Source organism: Puma concolor, chromosome B1, assembly GCF_028749965.1.
Source record: "Puma concolor isolate L17-30 chromosome B1, mPumCon1.1.hap2, whole genome shotgun sequence".
In the NCBI taxonomy this organism is placed as follows: domain Eukaryota; kingdom Metazoa; phylum Chordata; class Mammalia; order Carnivora; family Felidae; genus Puma; species Puma concolor.
Genome location: NC_141670.1, coordinates 156,989,926 through 157,006,019, shown reverse-complemented (window position 1 = coordinate 157,006,019; position 16,094 = coordinate 156,989,926). Strand labels below are relative to the sequence as shown.

Below are 16,094 nucleotides of genomic sequence, written 5' to 3'. Positions count from 1 at the left end.
GTGTTTTGGGTAGAAAATAATGGATGCAATAGATTTACCTTTTAGATCTAAATGACATTGTCACCATACAACATAGTGAAGACTTGTTTTGCCATACACCTAGAAAAAAAGATCAGCATAACTTTCAGTTCGTCCAGAACTGATTATGTAGTTATGTATGTGTTTATGGAGAAAAAAAGGTCATAGTTAAAATATATATTGTTAGTGTTTAAGTTTTTCTGAAACAATTTAAAGTTTAGGTCTTAAAGTTTACATGTTGGGAAGCTTCCAGGATGAAAAATAACAAATTTGAGGGTGGTCATATTATTGTTTTCATTTCCTTGTTAGAACAGATTTTTTTTTTTAAGATTAAAAAACTGGAAGTTTGTCTTTCTAAACTCTGCCTAGTTAGCATAGATATTACATCGATGCATCATTTAGTATCATAAAAAACCTGTTTTTGGAGTACAGATGTCATAGTTTATTTAGTCTGCTTAGTACATTTAGTTAGAATGTGTAAAATTAAATATGGAAAATCTTTGAATCAAGTCTCAAAATGTTTGGAACTGCTGGGAAGGTATATTTTTCCACAAAAGAATCCAGTTTTAGAATTCAGCTTCCTGCTTTTTAAAAATGCATTTAACTCCCTTCTTTTGATCATCACCAGCTATTGGCTATTGAAGAAACTTCTTTTGTGCCCTAGAAGTGTGTCCCCATCTGCACCTTATCCTTCTCTGCGCTCCTTGGTTAGCACAATATCTATAGTCTGGACTCTTGGGGGCAAAATTTAATACTCTGGTTCTCACTGATTGCCTCAAGCAATTAATATGTTTTTAAAAGAAATGTAAACCTGTAGAATAAATGTAAACCAGTATCTATTTAAGATGGTTTTCACATTTTAATATGCGTAAGAATTATCTGGTATGGAGATTCCAGTACCCATCTCAGAGGTTCTGATTCTTTAGGTTTGTGATGGTGAAAGAGAATTTGCTTTGTTAACAAACATTTTAGGAATTTTTTTTATAATCAAAGCCCATTTATTCCTCTGATCCTGACCCTAACACTACTACTGCTATTGCCGACTCATGTTACTAATATTTATTAACTATGGGGCATGTGCCAGGTAGCACTGTGTGCACTTTTTTTTAAGTACCCTTTTTTTACATTGTTAGAGCAACTTTATTCAGTAGGCACTATTTGTCTCCGTTTTGCAGGCAAAGCATAACTGAAGCCCAGAGAATATAACTTGTCCCAAATTGCAAAGCTAATAAGTGAATTTATGGAAATCCCTTGCCTTAAAGTTTTCAATATTTATTTAATAAGTATTAATGCCCTCAAGTGGTTTTCACAAAATGAGTGAAGCAAACAAAAGCAATAAACCAGACCGAACTAACATAGATGTAATACATGTGCAGTCTAATATCTACTGAACAATGAGTTAATGTCTCTCACTAGAATGGCAGTGATTTTTAATGCAAGCTTGGAACAAACATCCTCTTAATCACCCTCACACTTTTCCCCTTAGGAAAATGGTCTAAGTCAAGATTGCACCTTCTTGTGGTAATAACCCCTTTTCTACAGTCAGTGATGACCACAGCCACCAACAGTCCTCACAGACTTTTGCCTGTTCTTAAGTAACTTTAAGAAATGCACTGCGGATTGTTTTAAATCCAACTCTGTGCTCCAGCCTTGTTTCTTAATCTGTTACTATGCTTGGCACAACTCACCCAAATAATGCTATCAATTACAGGCCCTAAAGTCCCTAAAGGAGACTTCTTGTACCCGTAAAACTTAACCAAGTAAATATATGTATACACAAAAAAGGGATAAGAAACACAAGATTGACCAGTTTTTACTTTTGCCAAGTAAGGATAATAATTATATATATTCTTATATATGTAAGTATGTATATATAAGTATGCAAGTGTATATATATGTACATATGTATGTATATATATTTACATATGTATATATTTGTATATATGTGTATATATATATACACACGTGTTATATATACGTGTGTGTGTGTGTGTGTGTGTGTGTGTGTGTGTGTGTGTATAAAGAATATATTAGAACCTGTACTGGACCTTTTCTTACTGGGGAAGGAGAGAATAAAGGTCACAATCTCAGAATAAGGATGTTGTTTTGAGTTCTGATAAAAATTGAAATGGATTGGTATGTGTTCCTGAGCTGGCATTTGGGAACCACTCACTGTTCTAGGCAGTTAGCTATGCGGTCTTTTCAAGAGCTTCCTTAGGATTTACTCCCTGCTTTTATATTTATTTATAAAATGGCCCCCTTCAAATTCTCAGAGTTTGGAAGCATGCAGTATTTTAACATTCCATTTAAAGTTTAAAGTTTTTGTAGCATCATAACTGCATCATAACTGCCGAATCTCCTAAGTGGCTAACGATCCATATCCCATGATCGTGCTTTTTCCTTTTTAATTTCTGTGAAAAAAAAAGTATCCCTAGTGTTTCTCTCTCAGTTTGCTACTTCCTTCTTTTGACTAAAAATATATTTAGAATGCTACCAGTGCCTAATACTATGTTAAAAAAAAGTTCTCAGTTGTAATTTCAAAATAATAACAATAGTTTGTAGTTCTTTGGTTTGTTTTTGTTTTTCTTATTACTGAATTGAAGGCACTAAAAAAAGAAAGTCTTAATGGAACTTAATGGGACTGAATGCTGTATCCTTAATAAATATTGTCATTTATTTAAGGTCTGTTTCCATATTGTTTGTATGTGGTGTTTTCTGATACTAACTGGGTTTACAACAATTCAATTCAGTTCTGATACTAACTCCCAGAATAAGAGCAGACCACACAGGTTTGAGACTCAGGCCATGCAAACTGTCCACACCTCTGACGCCAGGCACAAGTGGGTGCCCAGGCTACTTCTGCCCAGCTGACTACAAGTTCAGTTTCAGTAATTAGGTAAAACGAAGCTCATAGAGCTTTGAACTCAAGAAAATTCTCCAGTTATGACCACAGCTTTAATATAAGGGCACACCTCAAGAACAGCCAAATGGAAGTATTTTATAAGGCAGTGTATGGGGAGGGGGTGGGGTTCCTCCCTCTCTGAGTGTACAACTCTCCTGGCATATCACTGTGTTTACTAACCCAGAAGCTCTCGAATCCTGTTGTTCAAGAGTTTTTACAACCCAGTTTCCAGACCCTGCTCCCCTCCCAGGAGGTTGGTGGATGAGACTAAAACATCCACTCTAATCATGTATTCGGTCTTTCTGTTAACCAGCTTCCTCCTGAAGCTGTCTTGGGTATCCACCCTGAGTCACCTCATTAGCACAAACTCAGGTATGCTAGAAAGATTTTTAATGCATAATAAAAGACACTCTATCCACTTGAAAAATTCCAAGGGTTTTCAGAGCTCTGTGCCAGTTACTGAGGACAAGACCAATTTTTTTTTTCATGCCACCATTTGATTTCTGAGGAGAGTGGAATATTATTACTCTATTTTTATCTCCCAAACCATCAGTAAGCTTTCACAGTGTGAAGCAAACAAAAGCAATAAACCAGACTGAACTACTGCCCCGTCATTTGCTAATTTTCTTATATTTTACTACACAATTTCAGTTTTGGCTTCAGCATAATGACTATGAAAATACTTGGAAGAATTTAAATACACTCTCTGTCTATAAAGTATTATCATTACTTTAATTACGTTAAAATGCATTTTTCTCCTACAGACACTACAGAAGCACGTTTTGTCCTCTGCCTCTGACCCACCTACTGAAGCACTTTCTCTTTACACGATTTGCGTTCCTACACTGATATTTATATGTATTTGAGATTTATTCTTATTTTCCAGTATCCTCAATCATAGTCTCAAGGGATAGGTTCGTTTGTAAAACTCAACAAGAAAGAGCCAGATGTGGGAAGTATGACCTATAATGAACACAGTTGTTTTTATTTATAGACCCTTCTGAGGCCTGTATTTAGTAGATCTATTGCTTGACATTGAAAATATATCTAACTTTTTGGGTAGTGATGGGTGTTGATGCATTATAATTATCATTTTCAGATATGGTTTGGTATATTTTCTAAGAAATCTTCTATCTTTGCATATTTAAGCCATTATATCTGGGAATTTATTGCCTCTTTATTTGTAGAAGTATGTATGTATGTGAATATTGTATTCATATTCATTAGAAGGAGTGATTGCTTTGTAATGGAGGACATCCAGAGATTTTACTGGTCCATACCTTCCTCACAAAATTGAAGTCAAAGTAAAAAATAAAAGAAACCATCCAGCACCCACGTCTTGGTTTCTAACAGAATTCTCCAATAAAAGGAACTAGGATGGGTGTTGTATAGAAACCAATTTGACAATAAATTTCATATTTAAAAAAAAAGGGGGAACTAGGCTCCTTGGAAAAATGTCTGAGTCTGGGGCTGGGCAGAAAATATGAAAATAAGCCTGGAGAATCTTGTAGTACTAGAGAGTAAGGAAGTGCTCAACAAATAAAATGATGGGAATATGCCAAAGAGAAGAAAGCAACCAACCCAAAACAGTTTTCATAGCCAAAACGGAAACAATTTGTGCAACAGATTAAATAACATAGCATTGGATTACATCACAGAGTATAAAATAAATATCTATGAGTCCATACTGATACAAGTGAACCACTGAATAAATGAAATGGACAGGAGAAACAAATCTCCTGTGGAAAAGAATTCCAAATTCCAATTTATGTAGATACTCCCTCCTCAATGAGATGGATCTTAATTGTCACACTTTTAGTGTGAGTCACACCTAATAACTTGCTACCAAAAAATACAATATGAAAGAAAAACAACAACAACAAACAGGAAGTAAGTTTAAAGGGGAGAAACTTGGGTAACACTACCTCACTCAGATGATCAAAGCTAACACCATCATCGATAAAACATGTTAATAGTATAGACACTTGATATGATGTAATTATCAATGATGATGTTAGCACTGATCATTGTTAACATCTGTAAGAACAAGGAAAGGGTGGAAAAATGTCACAGTCCAGAAGAAGCTAAGGAGATATGACAAGTAATGTAATGTGATTTCCTGGATGGGATCCTAGAACAGAAAAAAGACATTAGAGAAAAACTAATGAAATTCAAATGAACTATGGAGTTTATATTTAATAATAATTTATTAATACTGGTGGGAGTTTTTAAAGCATAGTTGACATATAACATCATATGACTTTCAGGTGTACAACAGAATTGTTGAATACTTGTATACTACTGATAGCATAATCTACTTAACATCTTCAGTTTGTATGCGTTACTGCTTGTGACGAGTTTACAATTGTGGTGTAAGACGTTAAAAATAGGGGAAACTGAGTGCTACGTATATAGGAATCCGGTGCAAAAACCTGGTTCTTTTTATTGTCTAATAAAAAGGTAATTAAAGAGAAAATAAGTAAAATTACAGGACCAAAGTTTCACATTTCTAGAATTGACTAAGTTTTTGTATGATTCAATACTTTCCGGAAGCATTCAAATCCAGAAGAAAAAAAAACTGAAAAGTGTATGGTATTTGCTTGCTTTCAACAGATAAGAGTTCTGATATAAAAGACCTTGTTTAGTGAGTGAACTATCAATAAAGAATGTAGAAATAGCAATAGGGAATATTAATAAAGATTATTTTTTACTTTCAAGAAATTTCCTGGGACTATTGAAAATACCATGACAGATTTACATATCAGCAACTTGTTACCAATAACATAGACAAATGGCCCACATTGGGACTTAATAATCCATTTTAAGTAACCTGAGGTAGCTCTGTGAGGATTATGAGCTATCAATGAAGAAAAGAATACTTACCGAATTGTCATCTGAAAGGTGATAGATGCAGTTCCCTTCATTTTTTCAGCCAACATTTCTCTAATGCCTACTAATTGCTATGTCTTGGGATACAAACTTAGTCCCTAATGTCAAGGAGGTTATAATGTAGTAAAGGACAATGAGCATATAGTCAATAAGAGCAATTAAGTAAGTTAGTTGTCTGGGTGCATTGAAAGCATTGAAGGAGTCCTCAATTCTAGAGATCAGGGATAGCTGAAAAGGCTTTGCAGAAGAGATGGTCCCAATGCGTAAGTATATTTCACCATGCCAATAGATCTGGGAAACCAGAGGCATAGACATAATCCAGAAGCAGTAGGTCACACTTAGGCAACGTTAGTGTTTGAGAATTCCTCAGTCATTCTGGAAGCAGAATTTGTATAAGAGAAAGGTTCTAGAAAAGAAAATCCTGGAAATGCATGCATACTCCAGTTATAATGGAGCTTATAAGCCTAGCTAGAGTTTTAAATAAGGTAATAATGTGATCAAGTCATTCTAGCAGCTGTTCATCAAGGACAATGAGGGTGCCTTGCCTATTGGAGTGTCTTGGAACTATATTTTATCTCACTTCCACCCAAACACTACTAATTTCCTCCACTATGATGAAATAATACACCTCAGAGTATTGTTACAACAACCCTTAAGTGTGATGGGATAGGAAGTTGAGAACAACTTTAGAGGGAGATGAGATTGTAGACAACTGAGAAAGTGTTGAATGACTTTTAATAGCCCATGTGAGAGGTCTGAATTAAGGCTTTAGCAATAATGATAGAGAGGAAGATAAATGCAAGAAACTTCAATGAGGCAGAATCTCTTGGAACTTGATCCATGATAAGTGCTAAGAGTAAAGATGTCTCAAATGACTTCATTATTGAAAGGGACAGACTTTGACTTGTGAGGAAAGATAATTCAGTTTTAACATAGTGAGTTTGAGCTATCTATGGGATGCAGAGGTACCATGCCCAAAGGACAGTAAATAAAATGATCTAGAGCTGCTGCTGGGCAAACTTCTACTATGAAGAAGCAGGTGTTAAATATTTTCATCATTAAAGGCTGTATAAGGTCTCTGTCACAGCTACTGAGTGCTGTTTTAATAGGTGGGAAGCAGCAATGGAAATATGTAAACAGAGGAGTGTGGCTGCATTCTACTATAACTTTATGAATGCTAAAATCTAAATTTTATATTGTTTTCACATGTCTTGAAATATTATTTTTTTCCAACTATTAAAACACGGGAAAATTATTTACAGACTGTACAAAAACAGCCAGTGGGCAGATTTGACCCAAGGTCCTTAATTGGCTGACCCCTGACCTACAAAGAAATGTGTTTGTAGGGATAGGAATGGTTTTGTTATCAGCATAGAAGGAAACATCTCAAGTGATGGTTGTGAATACCAGCTCACCTAGGAACTGATGTTGGAAAGAGTATGGCTGAGACATGGCTAAGGAACCACCAGAATTTAAGAGATGAGTCAATAAAAGAGATTTGGGAAGTAAAACAAATCCTGTTTTGTAATGGATAATCCCATAATTATTTTATAAATATATTAACTATATAAAATATTTACTATTCCATCAGCATTTCTTGCCGCACCCTTTTGTGTATTTTTCAGTGCTTAATGCACCACCTGCAATAGAGGTATTTAAAAAACGTCTATGGCATGGATGGTTAGATTGTGATGCCTTATTTCGAATTGTTTAACACCTGAAGTTGGGCGCTGTTTTTTGTTTTTTGGTTTTTTTTTTCCCCTGCCTACCTACAGAAGCACAAAAGAAACTAAAATTCTTGTCATCTTTGAAATAATTTTCAGATCAAATTAGTACTGTGTTAAATGTTTTTGTTCATTTTTTGTAATTTTGTGGTGTTTAAAAGTGATTAAGTCCCTAATCATGAAGTAAGTTTTAGTAAACCAAACTCTATATTTTCTCAATACTATTTTCCTCTTTCCAGTTTTTAAGTTGTTGAAAAGCATGACATAGAAACAAAAACTTAGTGCAGTTTCATAAGAAGTAGAGGAAATTCAAAGGTCAAAAAATTTTAAAACAGGGGCGCCTGGGTGGCTCAGTTGGTTAAGCGGCCGACTTCGGCTCAGGTCATGATCTCGCGGTCCGTGAGTTCGAGCCCCGCGTTGGGCTCTGTGCTGACAGCTCAGAGCCTGGAGCCTGTTTCAGACTCTGTGTCTCCCTCTCTCTGACCCTCCCCTGTTCGTGCTGTGTCTCTCCCTGTCTCAAAAATAAATAAAACGTTAAAAAAAATTAAAAAAAATTTTAAAACATTCTTAGAAAATATTGGGGTGCCTGGGCGGCTCAGTTGGTTAAGCATCTGACTTCAGCTCAGGTCATGATCTGGCAGTTCATGAGTTCTAGCCCCGCGTTGGGCTCTGTGCTGACAGCCTGCAGCCTGGAGCCTGCTTCAGATTCTGCGTCTCCCTCTCTCTCTGCCCCTTCCCTGCTCATGTTATGTCTCTCTCTCAAAAACAAATCAACATTAATTTTTTTTTATTTTTTTAAACATGTATTTATAATTTTGTTCTGATTAAATTCTGGGACATAGCTGTGATTAGGGATCTGTGATAATCATCTATTTCTACAGTATGTAGCATGACAGTGCCATTATTTGCAGTCAAGAGGGAACCACTAAACACGGCCAGTTATCTCATCAGTGAAACCAATTTTAAGGGAGGCAAGTTAGTGCCTGATCATTTATGTTAAAAAAGTAACATTATCTTTTTCTGATGCTTGTCTCAGTTGGAAAAATATGGTCTCATTTGCTTTTATGTTAATAAAATAACAGCATACTAAAAGAAAATGGATATCTTTCAAAGTGGAAATCTTTATAATTACCTTGAAAAATAGAAATTTAAGGTACATATCTATGTTTGTGGTTTTGAAACAAATCTTCTAACTACTGGATGTACTTCAGAATTGCAGAGAGTTTTGATTCAGTAGGATTGAGTCAGCAGGGCATTTAATTTCTTTCTTTTTTTTTTTTGATACAGAAGGATTTTATAATGTAAATTGCAAATATCATGAAACAATGCATATCAAATATCAATGCTGCATTTTAAAATCAGTCGGTCAGAAAAAGACAAACATCATATGACTTCACTCATATGTGGAATTGAAGATATAAAACAGATGAACGTAAGGGAAGGGAAGCAAAAATAATATAAAAACAGAGAGGGAGACAAACCATAAGAGCCTCTTAAATACAGACAACAAACTGAGGGTTGCCGGCGGGGTGTTGGGTAAGGAGGATGGGCTAAAGGGGCGAGGGACATTAAAGAGGTCACTTGGGATGAGCACTGGGTGTTATATGTAAGTGACGAATCACTAAATTCTACTCTGAAATCATTATTATACTATATGTTAACTAACTCACTTGGATTTAAGTTAAAAAAATAATAAATAATAAAGAGTCTCTTATGGATTGCCTCCCTCTCTGTTTTTATCTTATTTTTTGCTTCCCTTTCCCTACATTCATCTGTTTTGTTTCTTAAATTCCACATATGAGTGAAATCATGTGGTATTTGTCTTTTCTCTGACTGCTCCCTAGGGGCCTTCTAACCATGCAGCTTAAAGTTAAGAAACACGGTCGTGGGGTATAGGGGGTGTGGTGGGTGTGCTGGGTATGTTGTGGTATTTGTGCATGTGTGTGTGTGTTGTTATGATGTGTGTGTATGTGTGTGTGCATGTGAGTGTATGTGTGATGTGTTTTGGGATGCTGTGTATTGTGTGTGTGTGTGTACATGCACTTCTGTATTCCTTCTCCGTGTCTGCGGTGGGACAACTAACCCATTCTCTCCTTTCTTTTGTCTTTCTCCATAACAATATGGAGATAAACTTAAGCCCTTTTACTTCCTCGCATTGTCCAAAATCATATTATCAGGGTTGGGATGAAATGTGGAATTATTTGCGTTACTGATCAGAAAACGAACAAATTTGCCCACAGGCAGAGATAGGATAACAGCAGCTGCCAGCTAATCTTTTTATCTCTCTGAATCTGGGTGGAGCAGAGACTTTTACGATGCTGGCATTGACACAGTGCGCTGATGCCAATACCTGGGCCCCTTTGTTGATGCCAGCATCATGCCAATCTTCTCATCCGCTCCACTCCATCTGCGGAACCTCCCCTGGGTGCTACGCTCAGAGTTGCCACTGAAATGCTCCACTGCAGGGCAATCGTCTCTCAGAGCTCCTTCATGTTATTAATAGCCGCCAGGAGAGTGCCTGTCATGTGGCAACTACTCTTTGGGGAACTTTATATTTTCTCGTTTAGTGATCATCGCAATATTACAAGGTAGTTGTTATCATCACTATCACCATCATCATCATCCTTCTATTACAAGTAAGAAAACTAAGTGTCAGCAAGTGGAAAGTAACTTACACAGCAATAGAAAGCGATAGAGCCAAGATAAGAACTATATTTGGTCTAATCCTTAGTTCTTTGCTTTCTTCCCTGAGCCAAGCTGCCAAATATTACTCTGTTAAATCACTCATCACATTGTATCGAATTGGACAGCATGTCTACATATGAAATATTAAAATCTATTTCCTAGTGTAGTGAGCATGTAGGGAGGGTGCTGCTTTGTGCCAGCAGACACAATTTTGGAATAGGAGAGGTATAGAAAGGCAGTTATGTGCTCTTGCTCTTTTTTTTTTTTTTTAATTTTTAAAAAATCTATTTATTTTTGAGAGAGAGACTCTGTGAACAGGGGAGGAGCAGAGAGAGAGGGAATCAGAGAATGCAAAGCAGGATCCAGGCTCTGAGCTGCCAGCACAGAGCCCGGCGCGGGGGCTCAAACTCACGAACCGTGAGATCATGACCTGAGCTGAAGTCAGACACACAACTGACTGAGCCTCCCAGGCACCCCAGTTATGTCCTGTTTTTTTTCAAAAAAACACAGGTCCAGGAGTGCCTGGGTGGCTCAGTTCAGGTCATGACCTCACAGTTCATGATATTGAGCCCCACACTGAGCTGTCCACTGTCAGCACAGAGCCTGCTTCAGATCCTCTGTACCCCTTGCTCTCTGTCCCTCCCCTGTGCACTCTCTCTCTCAAAAATAAATATTCAAAAAAATAAGTCCAGTTAAGAAAACCGGTTTCAGGATTACCAGGTAAGGACTGGGGAAAGATGATTGTTAAAAGCAAAGATTTGGGAATGAAGCACGTATTTGAATTCAGAATCCAGTGCCAAGAAGATGTCCCCTTGAGTGTGAAATGGGGATAATAGCATCACAGGGTGTTGGGAAGAGCACATAAAATAGTATAGGTTATTGATTTAGGGTAATGCCTAGTGAATAGCCAGTGCTTTTAATGTTTAGAGAAGTATTCTGATAGAGTAGAGTGCTGGATTCCATTAAATCAAAGCTTCAAAGGGTGGGAAGATTAAATGCAATAGCGAAGCAGCATGCTTGAGCAAAGTCTTCACAGAACCAAGTCTAAACAGAAACAAGGACGCTACCTTTTTGAGTAGATGGGATTGTGGTTACTTATTGGTGCATAACAGACCACCCCAAATAGAGTAGCATAAGCTTTCATTTTATTCTGCCCATGAATTCTGAGGTCAGCACTTCACCCAGAGCATGGTCGAGTTGATTTGCTTTTGCCCCATGATATTTGTGGTCCCAGCTGAGAAGACCTGAACAGTAGAAGTGACTTGAATGACTGAGGTGGAACAATCTAGAAACTTCTCCATTCACATGGCTACTGCTGGGGCTTGCTTACTTGAAGGCCAAACACACTATTGGAAGCTGACAACTGGAGCATCCATCTACATATAGTGTTTCCATGTGGAAGTGACTTCTCTCAGCATGGGTTTTGCTTTCTGAAAGAAAGTGTCCCAATTAAGGCACTCAACATGTGTCCCAAAAGAACGGTAGAAACCTCATAAGCTTTTCTGACCTTGACCTGCAAGTCATATAAAATCACTTCAGGAACATTTTCTTGGTGCAAGGCAGTTATTAGGGACAGATAGCTGAGACTCAAGGAAGGTGAATTAGACTCTTTTTTTGATGGGGAAATGGCAAGGAAGTGGCCAACCCTCTACGTTTCCCCAGGTCTGAGAAGGAGTTACCATGACATAATTCTTTCAGTTTTAAAAAAGGAAAGTCCCAGAAAACCAGAACAGTTTGATTTCTCTATGGCAAGATCACATTCAAAAGAGCTTGGGAGGAAGATATTGTTGCTCAAAATACGTCTGCACCAAAGATGGAAACTATGGAGTAGAGCCGTAACTATGTCAAGCCAGGGTCTGGATCAGGCAACCAATGGCATTGGCTTGTTTCAGCTAGCCTGACCCACTTTTTACTAGAGTTGTTTGTTGGCATTGTCAAATGTGGGTTAAAAGAGGAGACCGGCCTATGATGATAAGATACTGAGTAATCTGGCCCTGGGTGAGAACAAAGCCTACTCTTGTCTGCTCACACATGGCCTTGGTGTTACGTGTAGCCCCACTGCCAACACTACCCCGGGGAAACCACTGCTCCAAGTCTTTGCATGTACTGATCCTCTTGTTCTTCACAGCCAGCGCAATCCAGAGTACGGTCCCTGGACCAGTAGCATCAGCCTCCCCTCGGAGCCTGTTAGAACTGCAAATTCACATACTATATCCCAGACTGACTAAATCAGAAGCACTGGGAGGTGACCCAGGACGCTGTGTTTAGACAGCTCTCTAGGCAGTTCTTGTGTTTGCTGAAGTTTGAGAAAGTTTGCTCCAACACAAGTACTGGGGTAGCGTTACTCATCCCAGGATGAGTAGGAGGTGGGAGGAGGTTTTAAATCACCCTGAATTCGGCTTCCTAGGTTTCGTCACCAAAATTATCCTGTCTCAGTAGATTGGGGATATAGTGGCATAGACATCTTTTAGGCAAGCGAGGTAAAGTGGATATTTTATGTTGATAGCAGTACACACACAAGCACACACTTACGTACACATGTAATTACTTTATTTTCAAGCATTATTTAACCCAAGTCTTACAAATATATCACATTAGTTGTAGGAGGAATTAAGATATTTTGTTAACTTCAGGGCAGTAATTCATTATTTTCAATAAAGACACAAAACCTCACTGCCAGCATGAGGACACAGTTTAAACAATTGAAAACATACAAGCATCACTTCATAAACATCTGTTTTTATGTGGCATAGTTGTAGAAAAGACTGATTTTTACCTATAAATTATTTTAATTACACTCTAACAGGTGTTTGCAATGAAATGCAGTTATCCATGTGAAGCTTTGGTCAGCATCGATTATTCTGAACGCTTAGCTCTGCAAGGAAAGTGTTGTTGTGTTGACAAAATTTATTATAAAGTACATTGTATATGACTAGTAGTTAGGCTCTCATCAAAACCTTGAAAATAGTATCAATATATTTAAGTGAAAGATGGTGAACACTTAGCTGGTACAGGAAGGAGCTGTATCTACGTATCTCATCCTTGAAAATTCAGTTACTGAGGGGTGGCTGGGTGGCTCAGTCAGTTAAGTGTCTGACTCTTGACTTCTGCCAAGGTCATGATCTCATGGTCATGAGATCAAACTCTGAGTTGGGCTCTGTGCTGAGCAGGGAACCTGCTTGGGATTCTCTCTATCCCTCTCTCTTTCTCTGTCTCTCTCTGCCCCTCCAGATGCACACACACACACACACACTCTCTCTCTTAAAATAAATACATAAACATTAAAAACAAGTTCAGTTACTGAATTAAAGTCTTCAGTGTAAAAACTTTTAAAAAATCCATTTCAAATCAATTTACTCATGAATGATTGTCATGTATTCTAATTTATCAGTAAATTGGCAAGTGATATTGGAAATTGATCTAGACAGATAACTTCTCTAATCCAATAACAATTTCCCCACTAAATTCAAGCTATCAGAGCAAGAAGGCAAGCTAACTAGTTTTCTCTTCAGTGCAAAAGGCCTTTCTTGAATCTCAGTAAATATTGGCATGTCTGACGTAAAATCTTGGTTCTGTATCTCACATTTGATTTGAACATTTTCAAAGCCCCAGAGTATTAGATACTTATGTTAAATCAAGCTCATTCACCAGAAAGCCAAGCTTTTAGATGTTATTGTGACCATCACTTACTGCCTAAAACACATGCAGAAACTAGTAATTCTGGCTTTAGAAGGGCAGAATTTTGATCTTCTATTTCCTTTTATTTGCAGTTAGAATAACTTTATATGGGTGAGGCACCAAATAAAGCTAAAGTCACCAGCAGAAACTGGAGCAAAAAATGGAATCTTTAAACAAGATTCTTTTGGGGCGCCTGGGTGGCGCAGTCGGTTAAGCGTCCGACTTCAGCCAGGTCACGATCTCGCGGTCCGTGAGTTCGAGCCCCGCGTCAGGCTCTGTGCTGATGGCTCAGAGCCTGGAGCCTGTTTCCGATTCTGTGTCTCCCTCTCTCTCTGCCCCTCCCCCGTTCATGCTCTGTCTCTCTCTGTCCCAAAAATAAATAAAAAACGTTGAAAAAAAATTAAAAAAAATAAAAAATAAACAAGATTCTTTTGAATCTTGTATTGAGCTGACTGAAAAAAAAATGTTACATTTACTGAACTGAGAGGCTTCTGTGAATAGTGTCACAGAGACACATAAAAGGAACAGGTTGGAAAAACATAAAATTGTGAATCTGTTGAACTAAAATGCAATAATCAGAAACATAGTATTTATATACTATTATTGTTTCATTTAATTGTACTTTGTGGTTTTGTTTAGCAGACATACACTGTCACATGTTTACTACTTTGATCCAGAATGGCCTAAATATCTAAATGATAATGCAGAAAGCATTATAAGCCTATTTTTAGGCTGTTAGGTTAGAATAGAAAAGATATTTTTTAAAGGAATATAGAAGATATTACTTATATATAAATGTAATTTGCTAAATATTTTACCTATATCTCACTGAATGAGTTTGATTTAAACTCGGCATAAAGTATGAAAAATTTTTTTTTGATCTTAAGAACAAAATGAATATTTCAGGTAAGAAACTTGAAACCATCCAAGGGAAAACAAAACAAAATAGAACTGAATGAATTTGTTTCTTCAGGGCTTTAGTTTAACTCCTTCGTACCCTGATATCACTTCACCCAGGATGCAGATTCCCAGTATATCTATTTGGGTCTAGCTTGATTCACAGACCCACTTCTGGTCCAGGGAAGGGGAGGGCATCTTCAGTGGCATTTTAGAAGTTTGTAGGCACATAGGCTGGATGGACAGTTTGTCAAAGCAAAATAGAGTGCTTACCCAAGAAGAAGGAAGCAAAGTCAACAAATATTCAACACAGAAAGCAAAGCAGGACTTTGTTTTTATTAATCATACTAATGTAGGATAATTTTTTACTCATCTGACACTTTTCCACTTCAGATTAACAGGTAAATTTGTCAAGTATCCCTGAAACAACACACACACACACACACACACACACACACACACACACACACACACATTTTATTTAATGGCAAAAATTAGTCCAATAAGATAGATTATGCCCCTTTTTTCTCCCTCTGGCCTACTTCTCAACTCCCTTTTGTCAACCTCAACACTTTGGGCATATGCCTATTTTTCATTTTGATGCCTGGGGTGGGATATTTCTTTGTTCTAATGGGTTGTCTTGAACATTGTGGGAGATCCTTGGCCTCTATTCACTGGATGTCATCCCTCCCAGTTCTTATAATCAAAAATATCTCTAAATATTGCCATTGTCCCTATGGAGACCTGCTGATCTCCTAGACTATATTTGAGGATAATCTCTTTTTTTCCCTAATGAAAATAAATAATAAATTTGCTAATATATTGTAGCTATTTAAACTAACTTTCACACAGAGGAAGGTTGGTCAAGGCATAAATAGCAACATTTATTTTTATAATGGTTATTTCTTGGTGTGGTTTTTGTTTTCATTTGCTTTTTGACATATCATTGGTATTATGAATGATTATTTTAATAGTCTATTTTCTTTAGACCAGAGTATCTGAGATATGTTGGTTGTCTAGTAACTAAAAGAAGTTAGCAATTGCCTCCTATCCCCATTCTACAATCAGAGCTACTTAAAAAAACACAAATACACAACAACAAAGAGCCCCTAAATATCGGGTCATAGTAGCTTCAAAATATTATTAGGCTTTTGCCTCCTATCAACTTGGAGTTGGTAGTACCTGGGACAAGATTTTTAAAACAGCATGGATGTCTGAAAGGCTGTGGTTCAGCATTTCAATCTACCAAAATAATCAACTGACTGCAATCAGCACAGTAAATAAAGATTCTGAGTCCAATC

The 16,094-nt window shown here is 37.2% G+C and overlaps 1 protein-coding gene and 1 long non-coding RNA gene across 35 annotated transcripts in view; one reads left to right on the top strand and one right to left on the bottom strand.

Annotated features, from left to right (window-relative positions):
• The window catches only part of LOC147581973 (uncharacterized), a 39,808-nt gene extending 33,610 nt beyond the window's left edge, over positions 1 to 6,198 (bottom strand). The window contains exon 1 of one of the 2 annotated variants that reach the window (XR_015250432.1): positions 5,804 to 6,198. This is a non-coding gene — a long non-coding RNA (uncharacterized LOC147581973). The remainder of the gene's footprint in view (positions 1 to 5,803) is intronic. The other variant, XR_015250433.1, reaches the window with a different exon arrangement.
• Positions 1 to 16,094, top strand: part of ADGRL3 (adhesion G protein-coupled receptor L3) — an 847,777-nt gene that overhangs the window by 639,893 nt on the left and 191,790 nt on the right. The window lies entirely within an intron of this gene.